The 23,687-nt window shown below is 39.7% G+C and overlaps 1 protein-coding gene across 1 annotated transcript in view; it reads left to right on the top strand.

Moving 5' to 3' along the window:
• KCNB2 (potassium voltage-gated channel subfamily B member 2) overlaps positions 1-23,687 on the top strand; it is a 468,901-nt gene that overhangs the window by 224,281 nt on the left and 220,933 nt on the right. The window lies entirely within an intron of this gene.

Here is a 23,687-nt window from a genome sequence, read left to right as displayed (position 1 = left end):
TTTGAATATATTTTACCTATGAAATTAGAAAAACAAGTTTAGCGGATTTTTTTGTTGCTGTTTTGCTTTTGAGGTCGTTTGTTAGTGAACTCACACCCACCTGGGGAATGACACTGAAAATGAAGAGGCAGTCCAAGAGACAGTTTCTCAGACCTGGGAGTCTTTCCCCATGAAGGGTGAGAGCACCCAACTGTATCCAACAGCCTCTTACTGTACCAAGAGACAAAGTCCAAAGCTCCAGTAGCATCAGGAACCCCGCCCAAAGGAAATGCTCTGTTTCCTCTCTTCCTACTTTTTATCTCATCACTATTTCACTTGCCAATTTTTCTGATATTTTTGCTCATTGGATGAAAAAAAAACTAGTAAGCTAAAAAGAACCAGGAAATCTTTAACAAGTAGAAAGAGAAAGATGTTTTAATGAGCTAAAGAGACCTTTCGAAAATGAAACAAAATGAAGAGGAATGTTTGAAACAGAAAATGAGTTATTTCAAAGATATGGCTTGACTTCTCTACACCTCCTTTTAGACCGATTTTAAATCCCTAGTGCACTCACCCATTTCCTCCATCTGTGCACAATTTGAAATTTTGTCTGGCTATTAAATATTTTGGCAATTACACTGCAAACTCAGAAACAGGAGTATGTGCCTTATCTCCCTTTGGCTGGGACAGTCAGCTCATTAACCAAGACTTTTGCTCCCCTTCTGTCTTCTTTTTGCCATATAGCTCATTACAGTAGTACATCCGTATAACTGTGCTGCACTCATAAAAGGGAAGCATTTTTATAGCTTACATTTAAAAGCTACCAGTCTCTTGATTTGTTGGGTGACCTCCAGCCCTTCTCATGGATGAGGTCCTTATATCCTGGCATCTTATTGGAAGTATTGGCACAGCTATATCTCGTTACCTAGGTTGAGGTTGCAACCTTCTGTGGAACAGTTATCCTTGCCCTCTTACATTGTCAGAAGCTATTCAGGGTGACCGTAAGCCTGGAGAAATGACTGGATTACAAAGACTTAGTGTGAAAAGCCTGGTGGCTCACAAATCCATAACAGACTACGTCACAAGGAAGAAGAGGCAAGAGGTCATAGGCCACTGTTGAAAAACATACAACAGAACTTTGAAGAGGGGCTGGAACTATTATATAGGAAGGAATCAATATAATTCTTTATGTAGCTATTTTATAACAATCTTATCGAGTGTACATAATAATAATCTTAGCAATACCATCTTTCCATTTCTAAACTTTATTTGAATACCAAGGTTATTTACCCCCAAATTCAAGGAAAACTAAACTATTTTGGTAAGCATGAAAACCAGTTCAGAACTGCAGGAGACAGAACACAGTCTCTTTCTTGGGACAACTATAAATGTCCCTTTACCTGACCATATTGTAGCTGAGAAATCATGCAAGAGAATGGAGGTTAACCCTTCTCTTCAATTCCAGAGCTTCTGGAAGTGTCTTTGTTGTACCTTATTCTCAGTCTAACTCAGTCTGACTCTGTTCTCCTGACATTTCTGCTCACTTTTTAAATTGGGATGGATGGATTGTTGACTAAATATCCGGGTCAAAAATCTATATAATCTAGAATGCTTTCATTTAGCCTGGCAGTGTGATACTCAGTTATTCTTCATGGAAAGCCTGATCAAGAAATATCATAGGGACTTCTAGTAGTTCAGTAGTTAAGACTCTTCACTCCCAATGCAGGAGGCATGGGTTCCATCTCTGGTCAGGGAACTAAGATCCCGTATACCTCACAGTGTGGTAAAATATAAAGTGAAAGAAAGAAATGTCATGAATTGCATTGCCCCCCATCCTATTAGTACTGCCAATATTTTCTAGTCTTGTTTTCTTTATCTAATTCCCTGCTATGTTAATAATGTGCTGTGTTTTAAGAGCTAGATGAGTGAACAATCATTCAGGAGTAGCTTAGAGAATGACAAACACTTTATTGAACAAACCCTCAATGAACACCTATACACATTGTATTTCAAGCACTGTACTTGAGAATGCAAAGTGGGCAATAACCCTGGAGGTCTCCAGAGTCCAGTGGGACCACCAGAGGTAGAAAAATACCTATGATATAATGTATAATGTGATACATGCTGTCCTGGAGGTATAAAAGAGCACTATGAAAAAATTAATTATACCTTAGAGAAGTCGCTTATGGACTATAGCCTACCAGGCTCCTCCATTCATGGGATTTTCCAGGCAAGAGTACTGAAGTAGGTTGCCATTTCTTTAGTTAACACCTTAATTAATGTTTGTTTGTTTTGCTGTGAGGTAAAGGGGAGGACTTCCTGATAGATAGCTCAGTTGGTAAAGAATCTGCCTGCAATGCAGGAGACCCAGGTTCAATCCCTGTGTTGGGAAGACCCCTGGAGAAGGGAAAGGCTACACACTTTAGTATTCTGGCCTGGAGAATTCCATGGATTCTATAGTTCATAGGGTCGCAAAGAGTTGGACCCAACTGAGCGACTTTCACTTCACTTCAAAGGGGAGGGGAAATATTACACGAGAATTTATAGGAAAAAAAGTAACATTAAGTAGAGCCTTGGAGAAGGAAATGGCAACCCACTCCAGTATTCTTTCCTGGAGACTCCCAGGGACAGAGGAGCCTGGTGGGCTGCTGTCTATGGGGTCACACAGAGTCAGATATGACTGAAGCAACTTAGCAGCAGCAGCAGCAAGCAGAACCTGGAAGTATCATGAGTAGTTTGCAAGCAAGAGAGGGCAGCATGGCAGAAGAGCAAACTGTCTGTTTATACTTGATGTTATTCCTCAAAGAATTTTAGGTGAATATCATTCCAGTAGTCTATTTTCTGTTTTCAATTTGAAAATGTTACTTGGGGCGTCAGCTCCAGGATTCTATACAAAGAACCTGAAGGTTAACAAACTGACTCAAATGAAAACTAACAAGGAGGCCTTTTCCTGTTCAGCCATGGGTACTCTGTGTGTTTCTTTCCACTGAGAAAGATGCATTTGCAGTGAAGGATAGTCCTATGAAGTTTTACTTGATATCAGGATATTCTCAAACACCTCCTCCCTTTTTGGAAAGTTTCTCAGGAAGAAAAATGTTCATGACATTCAAAAATAGCTGTTAATATTCAGCTGCTCCTACGAATATTTGGATTTTCATGAGGGGCCAAGAATAAACTTTTAATATGGTCATTGCAATCTTTAGTAACCAAGTGGAGAGAAATGTTGCTAGTTCTGAAGTTACTGTTGTTGTTACCGACATTATTTAATCTAGGGTTCCTTTTTGATGCCCCTAGACATCATCCCCACATAAGGGAGGCCACCAATTCTGTCTGCTCCAGCCAGAGGCCCAGTGCTATACATTAGTAGCAGAATTTTCAGATTCGCCTAGACAGTAAGGGGGGAATTGAGCTTCTTCAGAGCTGGCTAGACCCCAAAGCACGCTCATGGGTTTGCTTTTGACACATTTCTCCTTCCAACTGTCCTTATTTTTAAGCAGTGATTACAGTTCCAAACTTATTTCAAAACACCAAAATTAGAAGTCTAAAATAGCCTTTGATGAAATCTAGATTAATTTGTATTAATTTCAAGGGAAATGTCAATTGAATACTAAAAGTATATTAAGAAAGAACACAGTGTATAATGCTTATCTTAATGATTGATTAAATTTTACCTCTTGTGGTTGCCCTTTTTTTAATCCAGCAAAGTCTTACTGGGTGTATAATAAGGCAATAACTCACAGACTAATTCATTTGTCTGATTTCTTCACAATCAATGTCCCTTTTTCAGTTTTTCCCTTCCCATGGGACAGTGGAACTTGAAAGGGAAAAAGCAATGAGCTCTATAGCTGATATTTTTACTTTCAACACTGAGTCTCAAAAGAGAAAATGCAAAGTTAAATCATATATGTAAAACACAATATGTATAAGAGAAAAAATGTAGCATATCTTTTGAAAAAAACATTAGAATTAAAGATATAATCAAACTCAAGGTTGAAACTTCTGAAGACCAGCCAATTTAGCCAATATCTTGAAGGTTTACTATCAAGAAATTTTGCAGCTAACTCTCACCAAAACAAATTGCTTTGGACTATAAATGATTTGGAAATTTCCTACCAAGAGAGGATGTTCTCTTTTATAAAAACAGTGATGCCAGAGGTAACTTTCCTGACCAGGAAGCCAAATTTCCTCAGCCACATTCACTGACTGGAAACCTCCCCCGTCCCCAACCCCTTCTGTCCTGTGCCATTCTAATCACCACTAGAAAGCAGATGTGAGACGTGGAGTTTTTTCTCACTGAAGCGAGATGTAGATTTTTTTGATGATTCTGGTACAGTGGTGAGGATCCTACACTAAAAAGACTAGACCTGTAAGAATAAATTGGCTGGAAGGATGGATAAGCAGGAAAGAAGGAGAATGCCAGAGGAAAGCATCTTGCATTATATATGTATTGTCCTTTATTTTCAGAAAATGAGATGTTTCCTTTGCAAAAAAAAGTCATCCTATACGCACATGTGTGTGTGTGTGTGTGTGTGTGCACGCGCATGCTCAGTTGTGTTCAACTCTTTGTGACCCCATGGACTGTAGCCCGCTAGGCTCCTCTGTCCATGGAATTTTCCAAGCAAGGATACTGGAGTGGGTTGCCATTTGCTACTCCAGGGGATCTTCCCAACCTAGGGATCAAACCCACCTCTTACGTCTCTTGCATTGATAAGCAGATTCTTTATCAACTGTGCCACCTAGAAAGCCTATATATATGTCAATGATAAATTGTTCACTTAAGAGTAGCATACAATAAAATACACTGCAGACAAAAATCCTTATTTGGCAGAATTTAATTTTCTTTTTTAATGATTCAAAAGGCATTACAGAATCTTATAATCCTCATTTTGAACCTCAGTCATCATTGTAAGTTAAACATGGAGGGATCTGCCAAGAGAGTTTGCCCATTAACCAAGTATTACTGTGTTTGTAAAAATATTTCACAAACAAGAGAGACACCTCCTATAAAAGGTACCAGTTTAGGAACTGATTAGAGCAAGGCCACTTGCTCAAGAATGTGAGGCAGTCGGTGTTTCCTCACAAATGCAGGGCAGTGCTCAATTTTTGGTGTGAACACATCATTTAACCTTCCTCAGCCTCTCTTGTCTCTCTGGCAATGTGGGGTGATAAGGTCTCCTTCTCTCAGGACAGCTGTGAGAAAGGAGTGAAGGAGAAAAACACATCACAAATCAATAGATATTTAATAGAAGATCAACAGAACTTCTCATAGAAAGTGTTCTGTGTTTGAACAGATCATTGATTTTAGAAACTCTGATTCTAAAATCAGAGTTGATATCATGCCCAGTAAGCTGGATCCCTGCCATGACAATCCTGTCAGTCTGGGGCCAATTTGGTTACTAGGAGCCAGTTATCCAAAGACAGCCTCTGCTGAAGTCACATGGCATCTGATAGTGCCTGTGAATTTTGCTAATTATCTTTGCAGAAAGGAAGACATTTTCACACAGTTGGATTTCAGTTCCCTGCTGATTCTTCTCTTTCAGATGCCAAGAGGATACGTTGATTGGGAGTCACTGGAACCACGCTCATGAAGCTGGTTCTATATGGTACAGGGTGTTTTGTTCATTTCCCATGGAAGATGTTTTCTTTTATTCCGTTGGGAGCTGCTTCTTTAAATGATCCCATAGTTGTCTCTTCCAGGTCAGTTTACTATGTGTCAGGGTCAGGTTTTTGGCTAGCATGAACACTAGTTTCTTGGTCTATCAGCTCAGACTCCAGAGTTTTCAAGGGAAAGTGAGGCAGAGCTTGCTTTGTGTCCCAAGCTGTGGTCATAGAGCCAGTCTTCACTCTGTCCTGATTGCACTGCTGGGAGACAGCCGACAGGCTTCTAAGAAGTACTTGGCAACATTGTGCTGTTCACTTTCTACCCTTTGGATGTTTAGAGATTACAAGGAAGTATGACTAGTAGAACTGAGATGCCTACTAGAGAGACAGATTTTTTTCAAAAAATTTTTGACCACAAGGACTGATTGGCTAACATAGTACTTAGAACCTCTCACCAGGCCCATATTTACAATGAGTGTGATGTTGAAACTACTGGTGGGGATTCTGTGGACTTGAGGAAAGGAATAGTTTATATAAGAATGACTTTCTTCTGTTGCCTGTTTTCTCAGCTATACCTGAGATTAATATTAAACATAGGCATGCTTTTAAAAATAAGCCATGAAAGAGCATTTTGTACTGCCTAAGGCTGGGCTGACTACCCATCCTAGGAACTTGGACAGTTCTTGATGTGGTGTCGCATCACAAGAGGTATCAGCCTGCACTGTTATGGTGACTTCTCTGTCTCCCCAGCTAAGTACTTTGAGGACCATCATTGTATCTTTGTATCTCCAGCCCCCAGTGCTGAACCTGGTATGTTGAAAGCACTGAATTGATAATAGAACAGATAAATGCATGAATAAATAAATGAATCTGTAAGAGAGAAAATAGGGAGGGGAAAATAGAGAGAAAATGATGAGAGAAAAGGAAGACAAGAAAGAAGGGAGGCTTGGCAAATATTAGGGTCGTGGTCATTTAGCATGGACAGATGTTATACCAAGAGCTAAAACTCCATTCATCACCTGTAAGACATGTACCTAATGGTGTATTCCAAGTTTTAGCAAAACTGCATTTGTTTATTTCTTTAATCTTCACCTACATTATCTTTTTTAAACACAAGTCAGCTAGACTCAAGAATTTTGGTTTTGGTTTGAGGTAGAGAGCCAGCTGTAGGACTAATTGGCAATCCCGCCCCCGCCGCCCCACAAGAGGGCACTAACCTGGATGTGTCATGAGTTTTCCATTCTTGACCAAACAGGCAGCACAGCATAATGGCCAAAAACAGGGCTCTGAGTCTCACTATCAGAATCTGCTCAACCTCTAATTAAGTGTGTGTCCTTGAACCAGTTATTTACCTGAGCTGCGATTTCCTCATGGGCTGTGGAAGGACTCAAGAAGTTGTGTATCAAAGTATTTGGTACAGTGCTTGGCACCTTGTACACATATTCTAAATGTTAACACTAAAAAGTCATCTCTTCACTTCCCTGGTGGCTCAGTGGTGAAGAACCTACCTGCCAGTGCAGGAGACATGGGTTCGATCCATGGTCTGGGAAGATCCCACATGCTGCAGAGCAACTAAGCCCAGACACTACCACTACTGAGCACACACACCTTAGAGCCTGAACTCCGTAACAAGAGAAGCCACTTCAGTGAGAAGCCTGCATTGTGTAACTCGAGAGTGGCCTCTGCTCACCGCAACTAGAGAAAAGCCTGCGCAGCAATGAAGACCCAGCACAGCCAAATAAACAAATAAAAATTATATTTGAAAAAGCCATGCCTTCCCAGGAAGACAGCTGTTGGAACAGTGAGGAAGAGAAGGAGAAAGAGGAGGAGAAGGGAGAGGGAAGGATGAGGAACCAGAGGAGAGGAGGAAGAGAAGAAGGAGGAATGTTCTGAGCCAGCAACCTCAGCTATAACTTCCGATACAGCCCTGCATTTGGTGCTGATGACTCTAAGGTGCTTGCTAGGAGCCCTGAATGCACCATAGAAATCCTTTAAGGAGCTGGAGGAGGGAGGGAGTCAGGGTGGTTGGAGAGGGAAGCCTGACATTGAAGGGAACTATATCTGTGCAAGTGGCTATTTTTGTCAGCCCAACCTCAGTGGGTGTGCGATTGGGAGTCTACATTTTTTTTTTTTTTTTGATCCAGATCTTTTTATAGTTTCTGGTTTTTCTTAAAGGCAACCCTTCCTCCATCTTTTCCCAGGCTGCTGAACTGATCTGGAAGATTGCTTACAGGAGTATTTATTAGGTGCAATCTGGAATAGACAACATTTAGATTAGGAATTAGCTACCCCTTTAAGATGTAGAAATAATCTCACCATCAACCCAAGCAGAGATTCAACATAAAAGTATTTTATCCATCAAGAGAGCAAACACAGCATTACTGTTTCAAAAGGGCTTTAGATTGGCAGCACCGACACCCTCTATGCAGGGCAGCTTCAGTGAGAAATGAGCTCACATCAGTACATCAACGCGGCCTACACTCTCTGTTCTTATGATGAAACCTTGATTTTGACCATTTCAAAACATTTTCCCATTGTTATCCCACTGGTTCAACTAGAGTCCCTGCTTTCAAAGAGCTTTTATATGAAGTTAGACTGTCTGATGCAAAAGTAGGACATCTGCATCATTTGGTGCTTTGAAAATACCTTTTTAAAGAATTGTTTGAACATTCCCTACCTGTTGGCCATACTGGAAAGTTATTTTTAAGAGCCTGGATGTGATGATGACTGTTGAACCATGGAATCCGTAGCACAATGGCAATGCATATGTCCACATGTGTCCCTGGAAGAAGAGAGCTGAATGAGACTCATTGCCCTCTCCTCTGAGGCTTCAGGACCAAGCATCCAGACTGAGATGATGACCTCTTTAAAGAGAAAATCAGTGCCAGTGTGCTGGGGTGTGCTCTAGGGGGCTATCTGGCTGACTGGTGCATACAGCATCTCACAGGAGAGGAAGATTTTCAATGGTTTCAGATAAAGGTCAGCCATTTTAGAAAAATACGAACTTTTTGTTTTCGCCCTTATTCTCTCCCCTGGAGCCAGGCAGGTGGTCCACTGCAGGCTTGTGCTAATGAATTAGGCAGCTTGTGCTGTACAAAGTGCATTTTCATTACTATGAACAAAGCAGGCTGCGGGGGAAATTTGATAGGTGGCTTCCACTCAAAAGACAAGATGCGTTTATCTGAAGGCAATTCAGTGGTTTATTATGGACAGCAAGGCCCTTTTGTCTTTTTGTCACAATCTTCCTGTGAACATCACCATGATTCATAGTCAAATTATAGTCACTTTCTACCGCCCTGGCTATTTAAATCGCAGACTCCCCAATCCAGGCAATCTTTACAATTTTAAACAGCATCCAGGGGTGCGATTCCATTTTCTATCACAATAATCTGAATTTGTATAAATGAGAATTGGTCACCAGGAAGTGACTTTTTGATTATTTCTTTTGCTTTGTTATAGATAATATTGGGGCTCTCACATGTAATTTGATTATAAGCCGTTGGAATCATATCATTTCCCAGTAAGACTGATTATTTTACTCATGAAGGTCATTGTGTATCTTACAGAAAGGGACAATAGTTTCTCATTTCCCTCAAGAATCTCAACATAAGCCTTGATTCTCAGCCTGGGTGAAGGTCTCCAATACATTAGAAAGGTGAGACTGTAAGGTAACAAGATACTGTTGACATCAGTTCAGTTCAGTCACTCAGTCATGTCCGACTCTGTGACAACATGGACAGGCAGGCTTCCCTGTCCATCATCAACTCCCAGAGCTTGCTCAAACTCATGTCCATCGAGTCGGTGATGCCATCCAACCATCTCATCCTTTGTTGTCCCTTTCTCCTTCTGTCTTCAATCTCTTTCAGCATCAGGGTGTTTTCTAATGAGTCTGTTTTTCATGTCACGTGGCCAAAGTATTGGAGTTTCAGCTTCAACATCAGTCCTTCCAAAGAATATTCAAGACTGATTTCCTTTAGGATTAACTGGCCTGATCTCCTTGCAATCCAAGGGACTCTCAAGAGTCTTCTCTAACACCATAGTTCAAAAGCATCGATTCTTTGATCCTCAGCTTTCTTTATGGTCCAACTCTCACACCCATACATGACTACTGGAAAAACCATAACTTTGAGTACATGGACCTTTGTTGGCAAAGTAACATCTCTGCTTTTTAATATGCGTCTAGGTTGGTCATAGCTTTTCTTCTAAGGAGCAAGCATTTTTTAATTTCATGGCTGCAGTCATCACTTGCAGTGATTTTGGAGCCCAAGAAAGTCACTGTTTCCACTGTTTCTCCATCTATTTTCCCTGAAGTGGAGGGATGGGATGCCATGAATTTCTTTCTTTGAATGTTGACTTTTAAGCCAGCTTTTCACTCTCCTCTTTCACTTTCATCAAAAGGCTCTTTATTTCCTTTTCACTTTCTGCCATAAGGATGGTGTCATCTGCATATCTGAGGTTATTGATATTTCTTCCAGCAATCTTGATTCCAGCTTGTGCTTCATCAAGCTTAGCATTTCATATGATGTACTCTGCATATAAGTTAAATAAGCAGGGTGACAATGTACAGTCTCTACCTATTCCTTTCCCAATTTAGAACCAGTCCATTGTTCCATGTCCAGTTCTAACTGTCACTTCTTGACCTGCATACAGATTTCCCAGGAGGTAGGTCAGGTGGTCTGGTATTCTCATCTCTTGAAGAATTTTCCACAGTGTTGTGATCCATACTGTCAAAGGCTTTGGCGTAGTCAAAAATAAGAAGTAGATGTTTTTCTGAAATTCTCTTGCTTTTTCTATGATCCAATGTCAACATCAGTGATTCTCAGACTTTATTGTGTATCAGAGCCATCCAGGTACTTGGTAAAAAACTCAGAGATTGAGGCCCATTTCTCCTTCAAGGAGGCTGATCTTTGTATTCTTAATGATGGCTCCAGGGGCTGATGAACACTGGACTAATATCTATTTCATTTCTTTAGTTTACTAAGGAAAAGAGCAACCCTGGACTGTCTTCTGGGACCAGTAATCTCACTGTTTGCCCAGGAATATGCATAGGATATGCATGGTGTGAATGCTAGTCATTTAACAAAGTAGATTGCCAATCCTTAATCTCCTTGTTTGCCCAGATGCCAGTGAGATTGTTCTTAATGGATGCCATCAAAATAGATTACAAAAACCGAATAGGAATGACTAAAGTTCAAATTTCACAGAAATTAGAGCTTCCCAGGTAATCAGACTGCAAGTATATAGACAAATTGTTTGATTATTGCTCCTGCTTACGGAATATAGATGCTAGAGACATAATTTCCAGATGTCCACACAGGACCACAGTCCTTAATCTGCAATTCCAAAATCTCCAAAACACTAAAGACCGAACGATTTCCCAAGGTTTACACATAAACTCCCTTGACAATTATATTTGGCCTGAATTGATAGCCTTTCCTTATTGCATAATTACACAATTTAGTGCGAATATTGAAACATTTCTCTGCAGAAATTCTACTGATTTGGATTTCCTGCTGGCAGTGTTATGTGGTGTTCAGTATATGCACCCTTTTGCCTTTCCATTGTTAAGAAAAAAATTTCTGAATCCTGACATACATCTGGCCTCAAAATGTCCTGCAATAAGGTTGTAAACGAGTATTATATTATTCCATATTTATGATGGACCCCTGAAGATTTGTCTGCTACCTTGGCTCAGTCCCAAGAGTTGTCATTGACAAAATTCAACAAGATAAATTTCATTATGTTGAAACATAAAATGACTAATTTTTTAATTAAGGAGTCATGACAAATGTGAGTGTTCATTCTTTACTGAACCATGGATCTCCTTACAATTTTTTCTGACAAAATGACCTACTTGGAAAAAACAAAAGGGAGTTTGGTTTTCAGAAGCATTTCCTACCATCCTCTACCTTTAAGTCCACTCTTTTGATCCCCTCTTCTTCAGTGTCTAATCAACAAACTATAGGGAAAATATATTCTAAGTTAACTTAGAATTTATGACTGAAATTTGAAATGGAGGTAAATATGATAGTCAAAGATGAGTCAAATTATAACAATAGACAAATAGATCAGTGGAACAGAATCAAGATCCCAGAAATAAACCTTAGCAGATATGGGCAATCAATATTTGACAAGTGAGCCAGTAATACTAAATAGAGAAAAGGCAGTCTCTTCAATAAATGGTGGGGAAAATTAGATATCCACATGTAAAAAAAAATGAAATGGTACCTCTTTTTTCACAAAAATTAACTTGATATAGATTAAAGACTTAAATGTAAGACCTGAAACCATGAAGATCCTGGAAGAAAACATAGGGTAAAAGCTCCTTGACATGTGTCTTGGCAATGATTTTGGGGGGGTTAACACTTAAAGCATAAACAAGAAAATTAAAAATAAACAACTGAGATTCCTCAAAGAAGCTTTTACACAGCAAAAGAATCAGCAAAGTGAAAAGGTAGCTTACAGAATAGGAAGAAAAATTTGTGAACCATACATCTGATAAGGGTTTAATACTCAAAATATGTAAAGAATGCATACAATTCAGTAGCAAAACAAACATACAATTAATCCAAATAATAAATGGGCAAAGGACCTGAGTAGACATTTTTCAAAGAAGATATATGCATGACCAACAGATACATAAAAAAAATGCTCATGTAACTCATTATAGGAAAATGCAAATCAAAACCACAATGAGATGTCACCTCAAGCCATCATTAAGAAGATAAAAGATAGCAAATGCTGATGTATTGGTACAGCCACTATGGAAAACAGTGTGGAGGATTTTCAAAACATTAAAAGTAGGACTAATGTATGATCCAGAAATTCCAATTCTGGGAATATATCGAAAGGAAACAAAAACACTAACTTGAAAAGAGATTTGCACTCCCATGTTAATAGCAGCATTTTTTACAATCACCAAGACATGGAAACATCCTAAATGTCCATCAACAAATGGATGGATAAAATGTTGTTCCATATATATATATATATATATATATATACAGATAAAGATATATATTGCAGCATAAAAATAATGAGAAAATCCTGCCATTTGTGACAACGTGAATGGACCTTAAAGACATTATTCTGAATAAAATAAGTCGTACATAAAAATACAGATACTGTATGATCTCCCTTATATTTGGAATCTGAAAACAAAAAAGCAAAACCCAAGGAAAAAGAGATAAGATTTGTATTTGCCGGAGGTGATGATACAGGGAAGGGGAATTGGAGGAAGGTGGTCAAAAGGTATGAAGTGGCAGTTACAAGATAAAAAAGTACTAGGGATGTAACATACAATATGATAACTATAGTTAATACTACATATGATATGTAGGAAAGTTGTTAAGATCCTAAGAGTTCTCATTTCAAGGAGAAAAAAATTTTTTTTCCTTTTCTTTTTATTGTATCTACATGAGTTGATGGATGTTAACAAAAGTTATTGTGGTAATCATTTCACAATATATTTTAGTGAAACCATTATGAAGCACACTTGAAACTTAAATAATGATGCATGTCAATCATATCTCAAAAAAATAGAGGAATGATTTTAAAATAAAACACACACACAAATTAGTCAAATTAACATACTCTGATTGTCAGAGATTTCTTTGGGAGAACTCTACTGCAATAGACCCTAACTCCATATGATATATTATAAAAACCTATCGCTATTCTTATATTTACATGTGTGTAATACATACTAACCCAGTTTCAGAACTGTGTAATATTTGAAATGCAGTCATTATTATTCTTTGGTTTTTTCATTGTGGTTGTTTGTGTTTGTGTGACTAAACATAAAAAATGATTATTTAAAATATACTTTATAATAAGTAACAAATATTTTTCTTAGGCTATTTAAGCGTCATAGAATTTAGCCACCTGATGTGAATAGTCAACTCATTGGAAAAGACTCTGAAGCTGGGAAAGATTGAAGGCAGCAGAAGAGGGTGGCAGAGGATGAGATGGTTTGATAGCATCACCAATTCAATGGACATGAACTTGGGTAAACTCTGGGAGATAGTTAGGGACAGGGAGGCCTGGAGTGCTGCAGTCCATGGGGTTGCAAAGAGTCGGACACGACTTAGTAACTGAACAAAAACAAGACTTTTATGCAAAAATCTAATAATACCTGTGGCTTCCCTGGTGGCTCAGCAGTAAAAGAATGTACCTGCCAGTGCAGGAGATGTGGGTTCAATCCCTGGGTCAGGAAAATCCCCTGGAGTAGGAAATGGCAACCCACTCCAGTATTCTTGCCTGGGAAATTCCAAGGACAGAGGAACCTGGCAGGCTACAGTCTATGGGGTCACAAAGAGTCAGATACAACTTGGCAGCTACCCAAAGTGATACCTGCAGCTGATTCCTTATATAAGTTTGGGTTGTAGTTGAGTTTGCAAATAACTTCTGAGCTAAACAACAATGTGCTTGCATTCCAAATAAGGACTATTAATTGTAATTGATAACATATGGAATCTGCCAACTATATTAAGTAATGAGTGCTCCTCATGGGCAAAATCAATTGCCTATTCTGCTTAAAATCTTGGCTTCAATTCAGAGTTATTGTGAGATGAGGTTACACCTTCACAGCTTGTAAACATGCCTACTTAGCCAGTGTTCATTAATGCAAATTAGCTAATGACAAATGTTATCAATAGCATATTTAAAGAGAATGTAGATCCTTTCTGTGATGTCTTCCAGAAGATAGCCAGAGTCAATGTTTCGTTTCCACTACTATAATTACCAACTTCCTGACAGCATGAAAGGCATCATGACCTTAGTTATGAGTAAATCAGGTTCTCAGCAATAGGATTGCTGAGAGGATTACTGAATTAATTAGTACTACCATGCAGTTGCGAAGAGTTGACTCATTGGAAAAGACTCTGATGCTGGGAGGGATTGGGGGCAGGAGGAGAAGGGGACGACAGAGGATGAGATGGCTGGATGGCATCACTGACTCGATGGACGTGAGTCTGAGTGAACTCCGGGAGTTGGTGATGGACAGGGAGGCCTGGCGTGCTGCGATTCATGGGGTGACAAAGAGTCGGACAGACTGAGGGACTGAACTGAACTGAACTGAACTGAACCTGGCAGTTACACACAGAAATGGAGGTGAGTATGGAATGACAGGTGTGGAGAACTGCCCTGCTGTGTGTTCAAGAACAGACAATAGTCTGGATTCCCTTCCTCAGAAAAATATATAAATCTCAGACTTTTAGAAGCTATTAAGTCTCAGAGCATTTGTTTTTCAGAATCCTCACTTTTGATGACGTTTCTGCTGTAATTTATTATAGAAGCACCTACTGCAGATGCAACTAAAAACTCAGAGTGAGGGGAGGGACTTTCCTGATTTTCAACATGGCAGCCGTTTACTCACTTTAGACTTGTACCACGTGTTTAGAATCAAGAATTTTCAGACTATTTATGCCAAGAATATTTCCCTTTACTCAAATTGACAAACTTTTAACAAATAACAGTCTTATAGATTCCTTAAAAGAGTTCTCAGGTTGAGGGGCTCTCTGACAAGGGGTCACCGGGTATCCAATGCTCTGTATGTGTGGGGAATCATGTGCTTTCCCCAGAATGTAATCCGTGATATACATCAACTTCTCAGAAGCTTTATGACCCCTCAAAACAAGGTTAAGAGTCCTCATTGTAGAGGAAATAACTACCTATGGTCTCCAAACTACAAACGTCTCTCTTTCTGTTATTTATGAAAAGTGTGTACCGACCCGTGCAGCTCACCCTGAACTGTGACTCTGGGCAGGAAGTCCTTCTGGGACTTGATAGTCAGATCCTCAGTTGATTGCTCATTCTACTGGAAATGACTTGTAGATTGCTTCCTGATGCTTAAATAAGGTCAGCTGTCTAAGCTGTCTTCTAAGATAGCACCTGCCAGCCCCAAGTCTGTTTCCTCCTCTTCAGCTCTCCCCAGGGTTCACTTCTCCATTTCAGAGCCAGCCCCAGGCCATTGACTCACCAGAAACCCTGCCTGCCCCTCCCCCAGTCTCTGGGAGAAAAGTGAACCATTACCAGCTCACCCCTCTGTGCCCTACTGTGATCAGAACACCACCAACATACAGAGATACAAATTAATTGGTTGCTTTGGCATCGTTTTGCAACTCAGTAACAGGGCAAAGGGAGTCAAGTCTGAGACTTCCTGGCAAAAGAACAGCAAGCAGAACTAATAATTAAATTAAAAATAGTTTTATCATGTAAATTTACATCACTTTTCTAGCCTGAGAATGTTTTTTCAACAGAGGCGCCTAAGAATGTGATGATATAGGCAGTGCTTTTCATCCAGACATCACATTTAGAAGGATTATAACTTGGGCTTCCCTGACAGCTCAGTTGGTAAAGAATCCGCTTGCAATGCAGGAGCCCCTGGTTCGACTCCTGGGTGGGGAAGATCCTCTGGTGGAGAAGGGATAGGCTACCCACTTCAGTATTCTTGGGCTTCCCTTGTGGCTCAGCTGGTAAAGAATCCACCTGCAGAGTGGGAGTCCTTGGTTCAATCCTTGGGTTGGGAAGATCCCCTTGAGAAGGGAAAGTCTACCCACTCTAGTATTCTGGCCTGGAGAATGGGGTCACAAACAGTTGGACACGACTGAGCGACTTCACTTCAACTTTAAAGTATTCTTTATGGATAATCATCTCCCATTTTAATAGTTTAGAAATTATTTACATATTCCAACTATGCCACTTATTAGGGTTAAAAGATCTACTTTTCTGTTTACTTCAAATATGAAGCAATAGGTCCTAGCTTTAGGACATAATGGAAGATTTAGTAGAAGGTTTATTTCACCTATCTCTTGAATGGTGTCACAGGCATTGTCCCATAATTACTCCACTCTATTGGGATCTATAATTTCTTTTCTTGGAGTCACATCTTTCTATCCTTTTGAAGAAAATCTACCTGCCATCTGCCTCCACCGTCACAATGGAATTCAACAAATATTTAGTGAACTCCTATTGTATGCCTAGGTTTCACATTAAGCAGTAGAGACACAAATGTTAATAAAATTCAGATCCTCATCCTTACTTTAAAAAGTAAAATAATAAGAAGTGAAGTGAAGTCGCTCAGTTGTGTCCGACTCTTTGCAACCCCTACCAGGCTCCGCCGTCCGTGGGATTTTCCAGGCAAGAATACTGGAGTGGGCTGCCATTTCCTTCTCCAGGGGATCTTCACAACCCAGGGATCGAACCCGGATCTCCTGTATTGCAGACAGACGTCTGAGCCACCAGGGAAGCAACTAAGCAAATATATAAGAGATTTCAGTACAATGAGAAATTGCTATCATATGGTTAAAGACAGAGATACAAGGGAAACAAAATGAAGGGGCGCAAAAATCTTTTAGAATGAGGGAAGACTTTGCAGAGGAGGAGACTTTTTTTTTTTTAACTTTACAATATTCTATTGGTTTTGCCATATATCAACATGAATCCACCACAGGTATACACGTGTTCCCCATCCTGAACCCTCCTCCCTCCTCCCTCCCTGTAGGAATTAAGCAAAAGACAGTAGGAAATGCATTTCAAGCAGAGAAAATGACCTGAAGGTGCAAAAAAAAAAAAAGATGATAAACCTGGAAAATTGCCTGTGATTGACTAGGACTGCAGCTTTGGGTTCAGATAATAAAGTACCAGAAAATTAGGCTGGAGAAATAATCATGGACCAAATTAAATGGGTTCCCTTAAACTGGTATGGAATTTGGATTTTGTTCTAAAGATAAAAGGAAGATCAATCAATCAATCACTCATTATTTTCTTGTTGGATGTCCATTTGGCACATAGTATTGTACATGGCACAATTTAATAGGATGTCATTTTCTGAAACAGGCTCAGAATCAGATTTATAGCTAGGAGCTACACGCAAGGATCTATGTGTTGAATGCTAGGGCTGTTGGAATGTCCCGGATCAAGATTCACCTTTCAACACACTAGCTAATGCCTCAGATTCTTCATTAAGAAATTGAGACCACTGTCCCCTAATACAAAGTAAATATGGCAGGGAAAGACACCCTGTTAAGCCTTAGTAATTATTCTGACCTAATATGAATAATGTTCATAAAATCTTTCTCAAAGAGCAAGTTCTTAGGAGGAAGATATGAGAGGACCATGAAGGATGGTCCAAGGCTCAGATGGAGAAGCACAAACTTGACTTTCTTTACAATATACTTGGCCAGCCTTGCATGCATTCTCCTTTGAGTGCTTCAATCAGAATTATGGCTAAAGAAAATCTTTCGGGGTATCTTTAAATCCTAAACACCTAATTTAATCCTCAGATGATCTTGTATAGATCAATCAGTTCAGTTCAGTTCAGTCCCTCAGTCGTGTCTGACTCTTTGCGACCCCATGAATCGCAGCACGCCAGGCCTCCCTGTCCATCACCAACTCCCGGAATTCACTCAGACTCATGTCCTTCAAGTCAATGATGCCATCCAGCCATCTCATCCTCTGTCGTCCCCTTCTCCTCCTGCCCCCAATCCCTCCCAGCATCAGAGTCTTTTCCAATGAGTCAGCTCTTCACATGAGGTGGCCAAAGTACTGGAGTTTCAGCTTTAGCATCATTCCTTCCAAAGAAATCCCAGGGCTGATGTCCTTCAGAATGGACTGGTTGGATCTCCTTGCAGTCCAAGGGACTCTCAAGAGTCTTCTCCAACACCACAGTTCAAAAGCTAGAACCAATCAAAAAGTAAAACATTTTGCAATTTATGTGACTAAATGGTTTTGAATCTCAACATGTAGCATTTGCAGTAAGAAGAAAATGAATTCTTAATTACTCAATGGGCTATCACATCCTCCATATTATAACTTTATTCTAGATATTTTGATTGATGTCTTCCATCTCTTACTGGTTTGAATTGTTGTATTTTTCTCTTCCCAAGGCATGTTCACTTTTCAGGTCTATTTTCTAACTGTGAGCCGAAATACTCGCAATTTCCTTTTGATTATGAAAATGGAAAAAAAATCACCTCAATAAATGAGAAATTTTCCATCCTCTTAAATAGAGTCCCAGGGATAATAAACCCCCATGGGATCTAGAGGAAAGAAAAAGAACAGAGGTCTTTTGAAAATAATAAAATGACTATTTAAAATAATCTTGGAAATAAAGCTCCCTAATGATGAAATTTGGTGTTATTATTTCTAATATGATGTTTAAACTTCATATGTCTTCTCTGTCTTCCTAAGAGTTGTAATCTTGCATTTTGCACAAGCTGACTCTGATGACATCGGTTTGAGAGGAACAAGACCAGATTTTCCAGCCTTTTTTCTGCAGCTTCCTAGGGAGCACCTGGTTCATGGGCTACTCTGCAGATTTTAGAACAATGGCCACATGCCATCATGGCTTAGGAACTTTGCCTTTGAAAAGTTCCTTCTTCCTCTTGCCTGTTCATCATCAAAGGATGATCCCTGCTCATCCTTTGATCCTTATTTCAAAAGTCACCTCTTTCTTAACTCCATTGACAGAATCAGTGACTTTCTTGTCTATGCTTTTATTTAAAATTGTGCTTATTTTTGCTACCCTGTTTTTACCTTCTTGCATTGTGATTGTGGCTTCAATTAAGGCTTCTACAGATTGTGCCACAGTTTAAAAAAAATATTTGTTTACAATTGATCTTTTTTATCGAAGTATAATTATCATTGATTTGCAATATTCTTTTAGTTTCAGGTGTACAACATAGTGATTCAATATTTATATAGATTGTATTCTATTTAAAGTTACACTTTGCTATGTACCTGAAACTAACACAACATTGTTGATCAACTATATTCGTATATAAAATAAAATAACTTTTTAATAAAAAAATAAAATAAAGTTATTACAAAATGATGGCTAAATTTCTCTGTGTTGTATAATGTATTTTTGCTGCTTATTTACTTTATACATAATGGTTTGTCATTGGTGATCCTTGAATTCCATTTCTTCTTCCTGGGTTCCAGTTTTCTTTTTTTGATATACATTCTTTAGTAATTCTTTCAAGTACAAGTCTGTAATGATCTTTCTCACAGTCTTTTTATGAAAATGTGTTTTACTCTCACACTTGAGAAATGTTTTGGCTAGGTTAGAGATTATCTCTGTTTAGTATTCCTAACACCATAAGGAATAAAGACTTTGTACCCATGGTTGGTGCAGCCTGGGGGTTTTTATTTGTCATGGATGACACTTCCTACCCTTGTTGTTGTTGTTCAGTCACCCAGTCATGTCTGACTCTTTGCGACCCCATGGACTGCCGCACGCCAGGCCCTCTGGCACAGTCTACCCTTCCCTACCACATTCCAGAGCCAGGGGCAAAGGTAAGCTGGCCTTTTGCCTCTCTGACTGGCTCACCACCCCCCTTCCCAGCAAGGGGCATCTGGATGATACTAAAGTTGCCTGTCCGAAGTAGAGTGTTGGGACCGGCTGGGAGGTGGGAGGGAGGTCCAAGAAGGAGGGAACGTATGTGTACCTATGGCTGATTCACAAGGATGTATGGCAGAAAGCAACACAATATTGTAAAGCAATTATCCTCCAATTAAAAATAAATAAAATTTTTTTAAATGAAGTTGCCTGTCCACCACGAGTTATAAATGTGGCAATATTCTAGGCAGTTATGAAGTGAATGTCACTCAGTCGTGTCCAACTCTTTGCAATCCCATGGACTATACAGTCCATGGAATTCTCTAAATCAGAATACTGGAGTAGGCAGCCTTTCCCTTCTCCAGGGGATCTTCCCAACCCAGGGATCAAACCCAGGTCTCCCGCATTGCAGATGGATTCTTTACCAGCTGAGCTATCAGGAAAGCAGCTAGGCAGTTATGGTCTAGGATGAAACGATGATTGTGCATTTTTATGTCATTCCTAACTAGGACCCATGCCTTCTATAACATACATTGAGCATAATGAAAAAGACTGCATCTGTTTGTCTTAAAGAATAAATATTCCAGGGAGATTTTGTTTCATACCAATTTCTCTTTATATGCTCACCCTCTATTTCAAAAAGTTGTATTGGATGGCACTTAAAGAGGAATTGCAGCTGGTTAAATTTAGGGTATTGAACAAATTCCAATCCAAGAATATTCCCTGGCGCCGGGCCTATGGCATTTTTATTTGGTTCTAAATTGGATAAATTTTAATTCATTTTTAAGTTCTTTGCTTTCTCTACTTTTTTCCTCTGAGACAGGCAACTAACCGTTGATATTTATTCTGCATTTAATACTACAGCTCAATTATGATATTTTGTATACATGCTATCAAATTCCTCGAAGTTTTACTTATTATTATACAAATCCAGCTATACTTGAAAACATATCAATCACTTCTATTAAGTCTTGATAAAGCTGTGTGCTAAGAATAATATAAAAAAATAATTTTACTATGTTTTTTTCCATAAGTTAATATGGCTTTATATTTCATTTTATAAGTTTAGTAAATTTTGAAGCTCTGAATCTTATTTTCCTTCTTATTCTCCAATACATTTTTTTGTTCAATTTCCTTATCAGTTTTTATATTCTTTTTTTGGCCTCTAATTTATACTTCCTGGGAGACAATGTTAATTTTTAAAAAATAAATAAATAAAAGGAAGAGAAAGAAGGAGGGAGGGAGGAGGGGAAAGGCCTATGATATTTTGCTAAGATTGTTGGGAACAGTTTAGGAATCAGCTGCATAGGGATACTATTTGAAGTCTGCACAAGGCTAGATTTGTGAAGCAAGAAGACAGATAAGGCCAAGGGTACAACCCTGAACAACATTTAGAGAAGAGAAGCAACCACAGAAATGATTGGAGCTCTCTATTTCATTTGTACATGTGACTCAGTTTCCACAGTTCCTCAAGGGAGGAAATGAATCTTGGACCTATCCTATAGGTCTCACTCCACCCCCCACAGTGAGAGCGCCTGGTGAATGCTCTGTTCACTGATAGCTGCTGCTTACTCTTCTGTGAGCCAAGGATCTGGTGTAAACAAGGCAAGCAAAGTCCCTGTCATTTATGTTATGGTGGTATATGTGGGAGGCATAGAAACAGGAAACAAGATTGTAACCACATCAATACCTCCTCAGTATCTGTAGCAATAAATGCTACAGAAACAGTTAACCAAATAATGGGCTGGGGAGGAGCTCCAGTGTGGGGCTAGGGAGGGGGTGGGTAGTGCTTTATCAAGGATGACCAGGGAGGAAGTGACCTTGGAGCTGAAATGTACATGCTGAGGAGGAGCCACCATATAAGTTGCAGGGAAAGAGCATGGTAGAGAGAAAATGAGTGCCAGGGGCCTGAAGCAAGAGCAAACTCAGAGTGGTTGAGGGGAAGGAAAGGAGCCTAATGCACAATGATAGGAAGTCGTGGAGGTGAGCCAGAGCCTAAGTTCCCCTTGGCCTTGAGAGGTGGTTGGATTTTATTCTATTTGCAGTAGCCCCGTAGGCTGATCCACTTGATCCTATTTATTTGTCCCTGCTCTGCTGCAGCTCCTGCCAACATGACCCAGCTGCATGGTCCTGTTTGACTGTGTGTGAGATGGAACACAGGTGAAAAGAAGGCAGCACTTTACTATCACAGCTTGTCTTTCACCTTCTAGATTAAATATACGTACTGTGATCCATTCTCCTCCCCCATCTAGAGAGATCTTGTGCCAAGAACCCAGCCTACCCAGGGAAAGAAACTAAGCTAATCTTTGGCAAAATCAGAGTGAAGTGAGCATGCATGAAATTGCATTAATAAAATAAGTATACAATAAGGGTAAGACTGGAGAAGACTCTTGAGGATCCCTTGGACTGCACGGAGATCAAGCCAGTCAATCCTAAAGAGAATCAACCCTGAATATTCATTGGAAGGACTGATGCTAAAGCTGAAGCTCCAATGCTTTAGCCACTTCATGCAAAGACCCACCTCATTGGAAAAGCCTCTGATGCTGGGAAAGATTGAAGACAAAAGGAGAAGGGGGTAGCAGAGGATGAGTTGGTTAGGTAGCATCACCAACTCAATGGACATGAATTTGAGCAAACTCATGGGGATAGTGGAGAACTTAGGAGCCTAGCATGCTGCAGTCCATGCAGTTGAAAAGAGTCAGACATGACTTAGCAACAGAACAACAACAACTATAAGGAGTTTTCTGTCCTAAACATATGTGTAGTGTTAATTAGAAGAGAAGAAATGAAGAAGATGAATATAAATATTTGAAGGCATCTATATTCCTAGATGCCCAGAAGTTAAGGGTACAGTCCTCCACAGACTGACACCAGCCACAAGTTTGGGGGTCCCCAGGGTCATCCTTGATTCTGACCAACTGGCTACAAATTCAAGCTTTCACACTACCCCTTCAAAAATTCACCAGAAAGACCCACAGAACTCACTGGAAGCACTGTTCTTATGATAATAGTTTTACGATAACAGAAGGATACAAATTAGAAGAGACACATAGGGCCGAAGTCTGGCAGGATTCCAACCATGAAACTTCTGTTATCCTCAGGGATGCATTAGCCAGTTAGCATATTGATGTGTGACAATATGTAGAGAATTACCAATCCGGGAAGCTCACCCAAGCTTCAGTGTTCAAAGTTATTTGGAGTTTTGGAAGTAAGTATGATTGATTGAATTACTGGCTGGGAGGTTGCAGTTAATTTCCAGCCCCCAGTCCTCTCCAGGGATGAATCAATATCATGTGGCTCAAAGCTTCTACCCTCGCAGGATGGTCCTTAGAGATCGTCCTTCTGCTGTGACCTGTCCTGAGTCACCTCATTAGCACAAACTCTCAGGTATGGCCTGAGGGGCCCATCATGACAACAGGGAAGACATTCCAATCACACTGGAAATTCTAGGGGCTTAGAGGCTCCCTCCCAAGAACTAGACACAAGGTCCACTCAAACATTTTATTATACAGTAGAACTCCTCAAGTTAGATTTGCAATCAGTTTCCCATTCTCTATACCAGTCCTGAGTACAATTCAGTACAGTTGCTTGAGTAAGGAAGAAACAGTACCCATTGCTTGAAATTTTAGCGGAATAGAGCCATGGAATTTAAGGCGTCATTATAAAGATATTATAGATTCACGTTGCCCATCTCTCGGCTTCACACTTTTTTTTCCCACACAGCATTTCTATGTGCTTCCTTCCTAGCTGTCAAGGACCATGATTC

This window comes from Bubalus bubalis, chromosome 15 (assembly GCF_019923935.1).
Source record: "Bubalus bubalis isolate 160015118507 breed Murrah chromosome 15, NDDB_SH_1, whole genome shotgun sequence".
Taxonomy (NCBI): Eukaryota; Metazoa; Chordata; class Mammalia; order Artiodactyla; family Bovidae; genus Bubalus; species Bubalus bubalis.
The sequence above is the reverse complement of the archived record's forward strand: the minus strand, read 5'-3'. Positions and strand labels throughout refer to the sequence as shown.